The sequence below is a fragment of the Rhea americana genome, unplaced genomic scaffold, assembly GCF_003343005.1.
Source record: "Rhea americana isolate MKP2758 unplaced genomic scaffold, rheAme1 scaffold_140, whole genome shotgun sequence".
In the NCBI taxonomy this organism is placed as follows: Eukaryota; Metazoa; Chordata; class Aves; order Rheiformes; family Rheidae; genus Rhea; species Rhea americana.
In genome coordinates, this window is record NW_028185484.1 from 904694 (window position 1) to 919249 (window position 14556).

The 14556-nt window shown below is 43.2% G+C and overlaps 1 protein-coding gene across 3 annotated transcripts in view; it reads right to left on the reverse strand.

Annotated features, from left to right (window-relative positions):
- TSNARE1 (t-SNARE domain containing 1) overlaps positions 1-14556 on the reverse strand; it is a 459605-nt gene that overhangs the window by 402368 nt on the left and 42681 nt on the right. For all 3 annotated transcript variants that reach the window (XM_085298727.1, XM_085298725.1, XM_085298726.1), the window contains exon 2: positions 11974-12024. The gene's annotated coding sequence lies outside the window, so the exon portion shown is untranslated. The remainder of the gene's footprint in view (positions 1-11973; positions 12025-14556) is intronic.

Below are 14556 nucleotides of genomic sequence, written 5' to 3' on the forward strand. Positions count from 1 at the left end.
CTCATAAAATATGAGCATTTCTGTAGTACTAGTGTGGTTGGCCACAGGGACTTTAATTTATTGCAGTTTTCTTTCAGTACATTAACAGTGTAGTAAATTCTATAGCTGTTGCTGAAAAAAAAAGAAAAAAAAAAGCAATAGCAGGATTTCCTTTAGTAATGTATCAAAGGTATTATTTTCCCTTTGATAACACCCTGACTGTTCTTTATTTTTTCAAAAATGTATTTGCCATGTCATGTCCACTCTGCAGTCAGAGAGATTTTTAGCTTTCAAGTTTGTCACACCTGAGAAATTGGGGTGAGCAGAGGATAGGCTCCTCATTGAAAAGATTTTCTACTATAAGCTATACATCTACTTTTTCTTCCAACTATCACAACACAGAGACCTGCATACGTTTGTTCATACACAAATACTCCCTTTCAGAGGCAAAACTTACCATTCAGTCAAATACTTCCAAACTTCACATGTCATTCAAACACTGCCAACAAATCCAGCCCAAATGTCTCCATGGAAGAGCGCTGGAGGCCAGCTCTCCAACCACGCATGTACCCACTTCCAGTGGGGCACCACGAACCTGGCACGCTCTCGCTGGGCAGCGGAGCACGAGTCAGAGCTGCTCATGCCAAGGCAACCAGGATGGTTTTATGGTCTGGGTCCTTCACTGTGATCAGAGCATCACCTGACTGGAACGATGCTTGTGGGTCTTGGAGTTGGAAGATTTTAATTCCAAAGTACATACCCATGCATACAAGGTTCTCTGCTGGCTCAGGAGCATGCAGTGTCCATTGACCCTTTCACACTTCAGCCCACCCATCCCTAAAGCATAAAAGACGGAATAATTTTCCACTCCAAACATTTGCCCTCACAGACGATACTTCATATCAGCCCACTCTCTTTGCCCCTGCTTCTCTTCTTGTGGCAGATCTAACCAAAAGAGACCAGCAGAGAACTAAAAAATACTTTTTTTTCCAGCCCCACTAGGAGCATTAATAGAATAACCACACTAGAGAACTGCAAGGAACTGGATTTCCCCCATAATTTATTTTTGACACTCAGGTAAGGATCTCTGCCACCACTGTCTTTGCGTTCAGACTTCGCTCCTCTGGCGAAGTGCCATCCTGCAGCCCCCACAGCAATTCCCAAAGTGCTTTCAACAGGTAAACGAGACCAGCGCAAGTCTGGTGAGATTTTGCTGAGTTTGCACAAGCAACCCTGCAAGCAGGAAAACTCTCCTGCTCTCCAAGGAACGCAGAGCCAACAAAACGTCACCGTTTACAAATGTGYCCTGGACTCAAAGGACAAACTTCAAAAATTGAGAGAACCTTGCCTCTAGCTCAGCCTTCTCAGTTTGAATTGGACTTGAAAGAAGAACATAGGAGAGTCCGGCTCTCACAAAAGCCACCAAACAGAAAKAGCTTCAAGTACCACATGATGGAAGATGACAGGAAAGGACAGAAGGTGCTTTCAAAGGGCCCAGGAAACCTTTCAGGAACAGAGAGCCTTAATTCAGCAGGGAATGTCCTTTTGGGCAGGAGTAACAGCACATGCAGAGGGTCAAGGAGACTTCAAGTTTTGCTGAATTGGAGCTGCGGATTATCCTGCCTAGATCCTGTAGGGCTAAAGCCTAGAAATTGCCTTCAGTAAGTGATAACTCCAGATACTGCAAATTCGTGCAGTTTTGAGAGAGATTTTGGGGGGTTCTATCTCCTTTGGTAAGTCCAAACAAAAAAGGTTGCTTAGCCCAGATGGGAGGTGTGGGAGGAAATCAGGCTGCTCTCCTACACACCACGTACCGTAGTTAAAGAAAACCCTTGTTTCTAATGGGAGCTCTGTTCCATGGATGAAKAAACAGGAGGATCCTCTGGAGCTGTCTTGTGCAAGTTCTGCAGATGGACAAAGCAATAAAAAAACAGCTTTCCACAGCCTGGTAGATAGGCCTTCATTGCATAAAATGAGCAARCAAGAACAGCATCACGTACAGATTTGATCTTCAGACCTGAACAAAGATTCACAAGCTAGCTGCTACATGTGCTTTTTACCAGCAGATTGTTCCTTGCCTTGTGACCAGTCAGGATTAACACTTCCACTACACTGAATTTAACAATCCACAGAAGAGCCAAATGCTCGTAGCCAAAATAAGTAGACCTGTCAGCATACAAGAGTCAGACAGCTCCAGGAGTAATTACACACAACACTACCAGCAAACCATCGCCAAGCACTTGGACATGCTACCACCATAATCTGCAAACTCCAAACCCACAATAAACTATCAGAGGCAAGGTGAAGGCAGATTCCCAGGCGCTGATCAATTATTACGAGAAAGTAACAGGATTTTTTTAAGCTGATGACCACCACCAAAAGGTTTTGCAGCCCAGAGGCAAGAGAGGGGCTGCAGCCACAGGTCAGACAAAAAGGTAATCTTCTACATCCCTCACCTGCATCATGGCCAGTCAGCCTGGTAACTCAATTCTACCACTGCTGTGTAAAAGCAAGGTGAATTCCTGAGCAGGGAATACATTTTAGTTCAATGGCTCCACTGGTCTGGTGTAAGATCAAGTGTTTTTTTTGTTGTTTTTAGTAAGAACTAAAGCCAAAATGCTATGGCACCACTCCACATCCACTGTTTAGGTTTTGTATAGTATTTCAGAGCTCAGCCATGCCTTGAATTGTTACAAAATTTGAATATTTCTAAAGGTCCTTTACATTCTGCTCTACCAACACCATTCCCCACCAATTTCTAAGGGTACAGCAGCAGACACAGCCATAACAGCAAGTCCTTAGCTTACCCGAACAGCCAAGTCCTACACAAAATTCTCAAAGGGTGCACCAGTAGGAGAATRTACCAAAGGTATCAGCTGCCAACTGGTATCAGTAGTGCTCACTAACAACAGCCTGAGTAATTATGGAAGCACCAAAGCACACTTACACATAACTTTGCCCACCCAAAACYAGTGGCATTTTTCCAGCTTTTGAGCACTGAAACCTAAGGCAGTGGTTTCCAGCTTCTAACTCCTGGAGGTCCATGAGGACACAGGGAAGACCGGAACGGTGGTCACAGGTCACCAGYAATTACTTTAGAAAAAGAAAAATTCATTGTTTTAGAGGTTTTGATGTGCCATAGGGGATGGGTTCCTTCCTCCTATATAATTGATACTGTCTCCAACTGTAATGTAGAAGTGGGCAAGTTGTGATGCACAAGCGGAAAGTAAAGAAGACAACAAACCACCACTGTGCCCTGTGCCAGTCTCTGAAGGGAAGCRTAAGGGGTGGACGGTCCTCACTCGTGTTTGTTCAGGTGTGTAAGTGCAGACTGCAGCTTCAGCTGCAYATCTGGCTCACATCTGCCTTAACACCTTTGACCACCTCTCTCGGCCCTTTCTTCTTCAGTTGGTGAAGATAAAGCACCTCAGACACTGAGCCAAGCTACACCAAGGCTTTTCTGCATCCCCGAAAGGCTTAGCAAAATTAAACCCACAGAGCACGTGYGGCTGCTATCCAAAATAAAAGAAGTTAATAAAATAGCACTTCACCATAGACATCCAGGCAGAACAGCTGCCCTGATCCACAGCTGCCAAGAGCTGCTTCCCCTCACACTGAGTGCAGGGCTTGCAATGAACTATAGCATTTAAAAACTGATTAAAGTATGTACCATCAAACTACACTTGGAGAATCGCTAATGTAAGGGCTGCATTTACATGTCGGCAAGCAGCTAAGAACTAGAAAGGTTCCTTGCGGTCAACAAGTAATGGAGATGCATCTATCAGAAAAACGAAAAAGCACAAGCAGACTAGGACTTCTTTTCARCATGAGACTGTTTCATTGCTGCAATAGGGACGCTTCAGCTTGGCAGTAGCAAGGACACATTTAAACACAGATGGATGAACAGGCGCCTACTGAATTAACAAGCTATTTACAGCCTAGTCATTTCTCATGTTGGGCCAGTCCAATAAAGGGAGCATGAAAATCTACCCTGGTATACGTGACCATGAAGGTGTAACCTTCCAGTGCCTCAGATAGCTCTGTCTTGATCGTAATCTCAGTTGCAAGGTATCCATGACACATGGCTGAAGACATATGGAAAACATGAGACTTTGGAAATCGGTCTAAAAATCCACTACCAGCAAGAGGATCCATAACAGCTCCAAACTCTCGTCAACTGAGAAATAAAGGAATTGATACACTTGTCTAAAATCTCGGAGACACTCTCCTACCTCTCCTTCTCCCTCACACACTCCCTGCTGCTCTTTCCATGGGTGCCATATCCTCCCAAGTCACCCCATATGAGCAGTGGGATTGAAAAGCTCACACAACTGTATGCACTTAGGAGATCTCTTGCATGAAGTATAAGAGAATCAGGGAAAAAGTAGTCCCATGACTTTGATACCTCTAACCAGAAAGGCGACAGTAGGTGCAACCAGTAAAGCTATTATGTTATCTAAAGCTCTGCTCAACATATATATGTTACATATTAAAATGAATTTGCAACTACTTTCAGTCAGCAGATCTAGAGGTTTTTAAATAAACGCAAGGTTGGGTTGCATTTTATACCAAAGTTCAATGTTTCTTCAGAACAGCAGCAGCAAGAACATGGAAGGAGCCACAGAGGAACTTAATCATAAAAGATAGGAAACAGCAAGGTTAGTTTTCACAGGCTGTGACACTTCAGAAAGTAGGCATTTTGTTCAGTTTGTGCTCATTAAAGGGACATGCTACTCTYGTGAACATGGGAAAACTACAAGTGGGCTCATAGCACAGGTCTCTCCTACCGTACTTCTCCTTGGCTAACTATTAGATACTTAAAATCTACTACAGTGTTACCAAATCTGATTTGACTGTATGGCAGYGTCAGAAAGCCTTTCAGCATCGAGATTTGTTATGACACAAAAGAAGTTCTGTCAGTTTTCCATCCTATAAATATTAACTCTCAAAGTAATTTCAAAATACACTTTTTTTTCCTTTTCCTTTAAAAGGAGAGAACTGTTTATCCTCTCAGTTTCATGAGTCAGCTACTCAGATTACTGCCCAATTTTTTCCTCCCCTTGTTCTTCTATAATTGGATCACAAAATAAAAATGATGAGGTTATTTTGTAAATAACACATCAGCCTACAGATTCTCCCCTCTACCAGGCCCCCTTCTTTCACCRTGTGCAATTACCTGTTAATTTAGACAGTAAAATCCAGTGGTTTGCTCTTAATAATGGCTTCCCTATAACAGATGCAGAGCATATATTGCTTATGGTAAATACAGAGCTTTGAAGACAAGTATGAATTTTTTATCAAAAAGGTTAGGCGTGCATGCAGTTGTGAAAGGAGAAACAAATTATGCCAACAAGACCACTCAGAGGCCAYCCTCCTCTGAAGAGGATGTCCAGGCAAGATCAGCCAAGTAACAGCATTTTGACCACCTTCTTCCTAAAATCCCCACTGCGTTGGTTCCTGAGTCCAGCAGAGCCCAATAGGTATCTATCACAGAAGCATTACTCAAGAGCAGGAGCTGAACTGCCAGCAAAAGCATTTGGGAACTGATGTTGTCCTAGCCCAGGTTTTGGAGGCTGGCAAAGCTTTCCAGCATTTGGTTTCTTCATTCAACTGGATTTCACCTCTATTCTCCAGCCCTAAGGAAAAAAATACAAGTCCAATAAACAACTAAGGGCCAAGGAGGGGAAAATCTTGTTGAGGAGGATAGTGTTTCAGTGTAATAGTCGTCAGATTTTGTTAACTAGAAAAAAAGGAGCCAGAGAAATTGGCCAAAGGACAGAGAAGTGCCAGAAGGTGGTTGTGGGCTGTGAGCCAGCCAGTGAATCTGTGGCTGCATCCAAGTGGTGAGCAACACTGCCCAAGAAAGCCTTGCTTTAGACAGCATTTTACATATCAACAATCAGAAAACCCTTTCTTCCCTCGGGTATTATTTAGGGATGTAGACAGGAGGGAAGAGATAGACAGAAGAGAGCTTTGGGATGATATCTGAAAAGAGATGCCAAGTCAGTGGCATTAACAGCGATGTCTATAGCGATGTCGATGCCCCAAAACAGCTGTCGATACACTGTGCTGTGACAGCCTGGACGAAGCAGAGAGCATAGGGATGGCACTCAAATGCCAAAAGTTCCTCCTCCGTTGCTTCCCTTCTTCTCCAGGAACTTCCTCCAAATGATTTTGCCTGTTACCTTCAGCCAGCTTTTCTCAACAGAAGAGATTTCTGGAGGGCAGGTCCACGGACTCCAGAGGAGCTAAAGTGCAGAGGCCTCTCTGGATCAAAGGCAGCAGTAAGTAGAGACAACTCTCAYGAGCCCAGTCCTACAAACTGCTTTACACAGGCCACCCCACATGTCTAGCAAAGTCCAATCCCACCAACATTATCTACTGACTGTAAAATCATTCACTCCAGCARAACAGGTAGTATTTATTTGAAAAAGCAAACTAAATAAAACATAAAACACATTCATTGTTTGCTTCTTGCAATCAGCTCCTTTTAGTTTGATAATTAAGCTTAACATTCTCCACTTACCCGCTTGAGACAGTTAACAGCGGGTCTGTAAGAGCACTCGCAACACCAAGTGAAGGTCAAGAGGGCTGCAAAGAYATCTGACTCAAAAGTCACCTCAAGAACCCTCTAAAGAAAGCAACTACTGAAGAAAAACACTTCCAGATCCAATCCAAAGTGGTTTTCAGCTTCTTCAAGCTCCTTGGGCAAGCTCAGGACAGTCTGCACTTTGCAGTGTCAGACACGTGTTATTCTTAGTAATAAATTATATTATTATGTGGACACAATATACAACAAGCGCTTTTGGAGCTGCAACCTTGGCTGTCCCACGATGAGTCAAATGGGCTTTCTTCAGTCCCAGCAATGGGTTAATATACCTACATCCCCTCGACTTCACAGTTTGCCCTGACTACTTGCCTTTCTTTGTCATTATTATTCTAGCATAATCAAAACACAAACCACATCATATATGCTTTCCTGGTCCACTTTAAGAGTCAGCGAAAGAATGGAAATAATACCCCTCCCATAGCTGGCACCATAAGCGTATGGGGTTATTTAAAAATACACAGATATGCCAAATCTGCTAGTCCTAGAGCAATCAACATCCACAGCCGCAGGTGGTTGTTTGGAGACTATGTTCCATGCGCCTTAGGTTGCTTAGCTTTGGTCGATACGTGAGGTTGTTTTTTAATCACAAAAATGCCTACAGCGTGACAATCAGCTTGTTATAAATGACGGGGGGGAAAAAAACAGACTGTTTAATGCCACAGGCAAAAGCTTTACTGAAAGCTTTCTTTACGGATATTTTAAATTACTTCTTAATCACTTCTAGATATTTTCCCACAAAATTGTAACCACTTACTGAAYAACCCCACCTTGTTGAGAAGCGACAGCCCTTCTGGGCACAGACAATATTCTGCAGTCAGCAAAGACGTTTTGATCCCGAGCACTTCAGAATGATATTCAGACACACCGGTTTTGAAGTTGAGCCTTTTCAGCTCTCTATTTGCAAGCTATTCCCTATTCTGCTTTCCATCCACCGTCTCAATACAAATTGAGCAAATTTCTTTCTAATTTGCAACATATTTCATGGATCTTGCTTAAAATTTCCAAGAAAAGATCCTTTCCAGCTGGTCAGCTTAAGCCAGAATAGAGTACCTTAAGCAATTATGTACTCAGGGAGACAAGGGATGATGACACGAGTGAACCTGCAGAACTGCCTTAAAACAGCAATCACTGGTTCAAATCATGTTCAAATGCAAAACCAACCAACAAACAAACAAACAAACAAACATACCCCACTACCTCTCTCAGTGATGGGTACCATGTCATTGCTTCTCTTTTTCACTATTTCTGCCTTGCTTGATTTTTGGAGCCAACATTCTCCACTGTAGGCTGCGCCAGACTGAAAGACAAGGGTAAGGAAGGGCAGTGGGATCAGGAAATCTCTAGCAATCTCACCAAGTTTCAACATTTCAAATTCCATAGAAAAAAAATATCATTTTAGAAAAGAGCAACTCCTTTCCCTTAAAATTCTTAAGGCGAGATTCTGATAGCACCAGAGGGTTTTTGCTTTCTTCCTGTTCAAAGCTGGGTCTGTTTGCGGGTTTGGGAACCTTTCTCCCATGCAAATCCAGGGGCAGCCACCACTTTCTGTCTTCTTTCTCTCTGCTCTGTTGCTGCCAATAAAATCTTCTGCTGAGACAACACTTCAACCTTATAATCACAACCCTCCAGGTTTCTGCTCTACCTCACCCCTCCACAGGATCTCCGTTCTCACATACAGATAGAGAAGAAAGAGCGCCACTAAGGCTCTATAAAATAACCTTGATTGCAGGCAAGCAATTTAGAGAGTTGTCACCCTAATCAGCTAAGAGATAAATATTTCTGGCCCTTTAGATCTTTGAAAGTAGAACTTAACTTGCATTGTTCCTTCCTCACCACTTAAAAACATAACTCCCAATGCAACAGCTGTAGAAATGGTGGCTGCCACCCTAAACTAGCAAAGAAACCTGCCCTTATGTAAAGTAGGTGTTTTAAAATACACAAAAATCCAAAAATCCACAGGGGGAAGAGAAAAGCGGTAAGCCCACAGATGTGCCCTCAGAAGCGGGGCTCCAACCAAAACTGACACAGAGGTCAAAAAAGTCCTGCAAAAATAAAGGTAAATCCTCAATGCAGTCAGATCATCCTGGTCGGACACTGGTAGCCAGTTGATGGAGCGAGGTCAAAGAAAATCTCATTCCTCCCCCACCCCTTCCAAGTTGCAAAATAGGTCCTTGACAGGCTAGAAAATAGGTGACAGCAACCATGAGCAGATTTATGATTCAGCAGGAGGGTAAGAGAAGAAGCAACATCAGATTTTCCATAGTTCATGCATTTTCAGGTGCTGGTGCTTGCTCCAAACACCTGTCCAGCACAGGAAAGCTCACATCAATCCCTTTACGGATGGTGGAGATTAAGCTCATTTTTAAGGAAGACAAACGTTCGAGTGCTGTCCTTAGCAATAACTACTGCAATAACTATAACTCTATTTCCCTGTATTCCCCTGCGTCTCAAAACTAAGATAAATCTTCCTCTCTCTTAAAATCCCAATTTTCCCTATCTGAGGAATATTGTCAACAGGCAAGAAATGCATAACTGGAAGAGTATGGAGAAACTGGACAAAAATAGATATAAAAATTACTCTTCCTCCTATCTTTTGGAGTCCTTCATCCTTGTACAGCTGAGACTAATATGTAAAACACTGATGTATTTAACCAAGTCCTGTGATGCACCATCCCTTCTCACATCCCTCCTGGGATGTCATGCATCTGTTTGCTTTAGCAAAGGTACCACATAGGTATTGGGAAGGGGGGGAGCAGGAGTGTGCATGCACATGTGTACATATGCATTTTTAATACGCTAATATAAACACAAGTTTTCTAATCAGCGTGCTTCTACATGAAAGCACTGATGACCAGTCAGAGACAAGGAAAAAGAAAAGTTCTTGTAAGAAAGGTTCAAAAGCTGAAGCTGAACTTGCTGGGTGGGTAAAGTGCAGCATGATGCAAAGCTGCAGGTTCAGCTACCTTCATCAGAGCTCACTCAGCACAGATCCAGGTTGTGAAGAATCAAGGAGCTAAAAACAACTCTGTTGCCTCAACTTTAATATCTTAAAGAGGTGAAAAATAGCTAATTTAAACAGACAAAGATTTGGCCTCCTTGCCCCAAGAGACGTCCTTCTATGGCTTTGCACTCAGATGAATGGACATCCTGGGTTAGCACCGCAAAGCCCCGTGGCTACCAAACAGTGAGGCCCTTGGGAGCATCCCACGCCCAACCTGTGGCTGAGGTAACCCTCCCCAAACAACATCCCCCAGGTTCCCACAGGCTCTCTCTATCTGTATCACACAGCAGGAAGATGGGCAGATGCACAAGAGCTTGCCCCAACTTTGATAGTATATATGGAGAAATTGGGAAGGGTGCAGCCAGAAAGCATCCAGGAGTGCTTGAACATCATAGAAATGGTTACAAAGTTCAATGGGCCAACAAAGCAACAAGGGTCAACATACTGTCAACACAGATAGGGACCGTTGCGGCAGCTGGTGGGAGATAAATAGCTTGACCCTAGTTGACACAAACAACACATTTTTCAGAGCCTGAAGGGACCTTCACATTCATCGGGTTTCATGTCCTTAATAATTCACACCACCCAACACCATCCAGCACCTTCCTACATCAAGTCTGCAACTCTGGGTTCAGTGAAATCAAGGTGGGTTAGAGATGCAGATATGCTAGAACAGTTAATTCCCTCTTGCTGCTAAAGATCTGCCCCACAAACTGCTTGGCTATAGTAACCACAAAAATGCTTTCTAACACACTGGTTTACAGAGCTTCCAGAGATGATATTCCCATGAAATCTGTCCCTCCTTTCTGCCATAGAAGAAACTGCACATCAAAGCAAAAGATGGAAACAAACCTATAAAACCAAGAAAGATGCCTTCAGTAGAATTTGTTTTAAGGCATGACTAGTTAGCACTGAAAGCCAAGTCCTGGAGCTTTCAGCCCAGCTCTTTGTACAAGGATAATTTATGTTAATCCTCTAATGCCAAACATGGCACGGAGTGACTACTCAGAAGCGTGGTAAGACCACTAATGCTCTTTAYACAGTATAGCTAAAAGAAGATTCAGTGGCAATGACCACTGAAATTTCAGGGAAATACATATCAAAACAGGTGCCCATTCCACAGCTCCAGCACCGGCATTTTGAAGTCGTAGCAGGTAACGTTGGAACCCGCAAAAATAATTACACAAAGCTCTACTCCCTTTTAACGAGACTTGTAGGTGACAATCCAAAATCACTGTCCCAAGGGACCTCATGAAAGAGTCATGTAGATCCACAGCTGCTCCCTAAATCTCAAAGACGAGGAAAGCCGGATGGAAACAAAACAACAGTTACTGGAAAAAACAGTGAAGCTTTGCTTCTGCTCTCTTGGCCAAGAACAGAGTTATCCCCTTGTGAAATCTGCTAGTGAAACAGATGGCAAACCCTCTGGGATGTAACTCCAGCACCATCGCACTTCGCTGCCACGACCAGTCTGGTGAGCACCGAGAGGACGCTTGCCCACATGGCTAGCGTGGTGTGAAACCACGCATCAGAGGGCTCAGGGGAGCAACACAGCTTTACTCACTCCAGCAAGAGCTTCCAAGGGGAGGAACAGGAATTTAAGCCATAGCCCACAGAACAAACAAATTTTCAGGGAATTTTGCACTGCATTTTTAAGCACCCACATTTCAAAACTCTGCTATTATCCACATTTCATTTGTTTTGTAACAGCTCTAGAGAATTAAGATATCACACCATCAAATGACCAGCACGTCAACAACAAGGAAACAGAGAGGAAGAGAGGAAACAGGAAAATACGGCTACATCTCTCTCTAGGATAGAGGCTGCTCTCTTCGTGAGTCAAGCCAAGGCATGACGCACAGGGACTCCCTCCCTGGCCTCGCCATCATCTCAGCATGCGGAAAAGCAAAAGCAACATATTGCCAAACCCTGCTCACCAGCTAGCTTTCTGTAGGATGGTTGTGTACTGTCTACTTTGGCACAAAGACCAAGGATGTAGGAGTAAAAAAGACAACTAGCCAGACCAACAGCTACTCCTGAATAGGTAAACAGATGGCTTTTTAATTAAGTTAGATAAACGGTATTTCCAACCATTTTAGTACAGACACTTAAAACAATATTACCTAGCAGGGTTTCAGCTTGGAAGAGTTTAGAAAGAACAGAAGATCTTCCAAGAGGGCCTTGCTTTGGAGAAGATGGAGTGTAAAACTTCCATAGAACAGTTCTCTGTTTTGTCAACTCAGTCAAAAAGAGAATGAACCTGCTATAAATGAAAGCCAGAAATAACCCATTTCACATGAGCAAACACACACAATATTTTCATCTGCCCGAGCCCCATCCTTCCATATGCAAAGATAACCTAGTCCCGTAGGGATGCTCTTACCAACTGGTTCCAGAGTCCTTTTCTCTTTGTCACAAAAGTCTTCCTTGCAATCTGGAAGGAAAATTGAGATAGCAGATTAATACTGGGATGAAAATTGTTTCACTTCTATTGCTAAGGACATGGACACCATCAGAGCCATGAATTCTGGAGTCCAGCAAGAACTTGCATTCTTTGAGTTGCGTTGTATGAACAGGTTCAAAAGCAAGCGCTGATTCCTYGAAACATCACTAAGTAAGGAAGAAGCACCTCCATTTAAAAAGAATGAAGATATGAAGCTCTAAATTGCTAAAGGGTTTTAAGACCTCAAAATTACCAGAAGTGCAAAAGCAGAGGGCTGTGAATTGGTTGCATGGTACATATGAAAAATAAAAATTAGAATCAGCGATGCAAAAGACAAATCACTCATTTAACCAGCCTGTTTTCTTTAGCATCCTGACCCTGCCATGGGAGGAACATTCTGGCCACCACCTAGTTAAGCATTTCAGCATATGTTAAATTTGACAGAATGTGAAGAGCCACTCTGAATCAAGATCTGTGTATTTCTCACTGGCAGGTTGTTTCGCATGTGTGCTTATACACATGTACACAACCAGGCAGCTTTTGAGGTGCAACTGGGAGCTGTGGTACTGGTGATACRGGTTCACAGGTTTTTGTCCTCAAGCACCTGGACTATACAAGATGACCATTAGCTAGATAAACGGTGGGTTCCTTAGCATATCTACCTGCCTTGCAACAACTGTTAAGTAAGCAGCTTTTCCTAGTTTACTCTACTACAAAGAAAACTGCACTGTCCATTCATCAGTCTGTTCCCAYGAAAGGCCTTTCTCCTAATGAACACACTCATCTGTTCAGTTAATGYCAACGATGAAGCTCTTCCTCACGCATCACATGATACTGCAATATCTACTGTACTGCTTTGCTCCTCTTTGGTTAAATACAACAGAATTTTCAAAGTAGTAACAAATTTATTATTTCTAGGCTACACATATATTTATTAAAAAAATCATTAGAAATGGACACAATTTCCCYAGCCAAAAAAATTTAGAGATAAAATCACAGCAATGATTTGTATCTGCCCTGAGCAGCAGTCCAGCCTTCAGTGACCTCTGTGCAAATAAACCAAGCCAATTACGAGCTAYGCCTGCAGCCTTTCCCCTCCTGTATCGGCTTTTTGTTGTTGCTGGCTGTGAGAAACACAGAGAGGCATTGAAAAAAAAAATAGTAAGTTACCCTGTGCTTCAGGACAGGACAATTGGCCTAGGGGTTTAATCAAGATTTAGATCAAATTGTGCAAGGTGTTTGGTAAACAYTGATCTTATTGAATTGTTGCAGCTAGAGGATGCAATTCCCAATCACCTTTCTATACAACCCACAAAATTCACCCTTGGGCAACTCATCTCTGCCCTTTCCCCACCCTCTCCTCATCTTTACCATAACCTTTCTTACCCGACGAGTAGTATTCATTAAACTTCAACAGCTTACTCACAAGAGCACCCTTAACAAACTAAGTGGGCATAACAGTCAGGGGCRCCACCAGAGGCACAAAGGAGAAAAGTGACCCAGCTAGAAGGAAAGCCCAGCACCAGCCTTTTCCCTTCAACGTCCCACACTTGGGATGTCCCCTGTTGCACCCTCATGTCCTCTTGAAGTCAAGCAAGGTAGAAGTAGCCAGTAGGGTAGATGGGAACTTTTAAAAAAAGCCTTTAACCACATCTCACAGTTGACAGAAGAAATGTCACCAGTATGTTAGAGATTAACAGACCTGTCAGCTTTGTCAGTTGATCTTGCCTGCTCTACMCTTTTTTTTTCTTTCATACTTTCACTAGGACTTTCCTAGCACAGAAGCAACAACCCAGAYAGGACGAAGAGATGGGCACCTTGCCAGTTTGCTTGTATTGCACACAATGTCCTAGGTCCAACTTCTCATTGAGCAATGCCACAATCATTCTGGTCAAGAGAAGGTTTTTTCTGTCRGATATCCCAACGCACCCTTACTGCATTGCCTTCTTACAGGAAGAGAAAGGAGAAATAGTGGCCACGAGCTGGAAATTCACGACTTCTAAGCCCAAGTATTGACTCTCCCATTCTGGGAATGTAAATTAAGGAAGACTATGATGAAGAGTATATAAGAGATCTCTGAGTTTTGGAAACAGCAGTAGGAGATGTGTTTAGAGCTGAATTTCAACCCTCATGTTCTCAACATGCTCGTTTACTGCAGGGTATTGCTAAGAGGCGCTAAAACACAAGGGATTACTCCATCAGGGAGAAGTGTGGGAGCACGTACTTTGAGAGCTGGCGCGTGCCAGCTCTTCCAGGCAAAAAGAAAGATTCACAGTATCAGCTCATGCCACAGATGTTCTTTAATATTATCTTACTCCTAAACAGGGCATAGTAACTCCAAATCCCATTTGATACCCGAAAGKGTAAAACTATTTCCTCCTCCTAAAGACTCTAAGCCCCACAGGGGAAGTGGGGGGAGCACAACTACCTCAGTCACCAAGCTCACCAACTGCTCAAGCGCTTTGAGTCTTTCCCAATGTGTTCCACCTACACGCGTGMGTGTAGAGCATTTCTGTTTTCCCA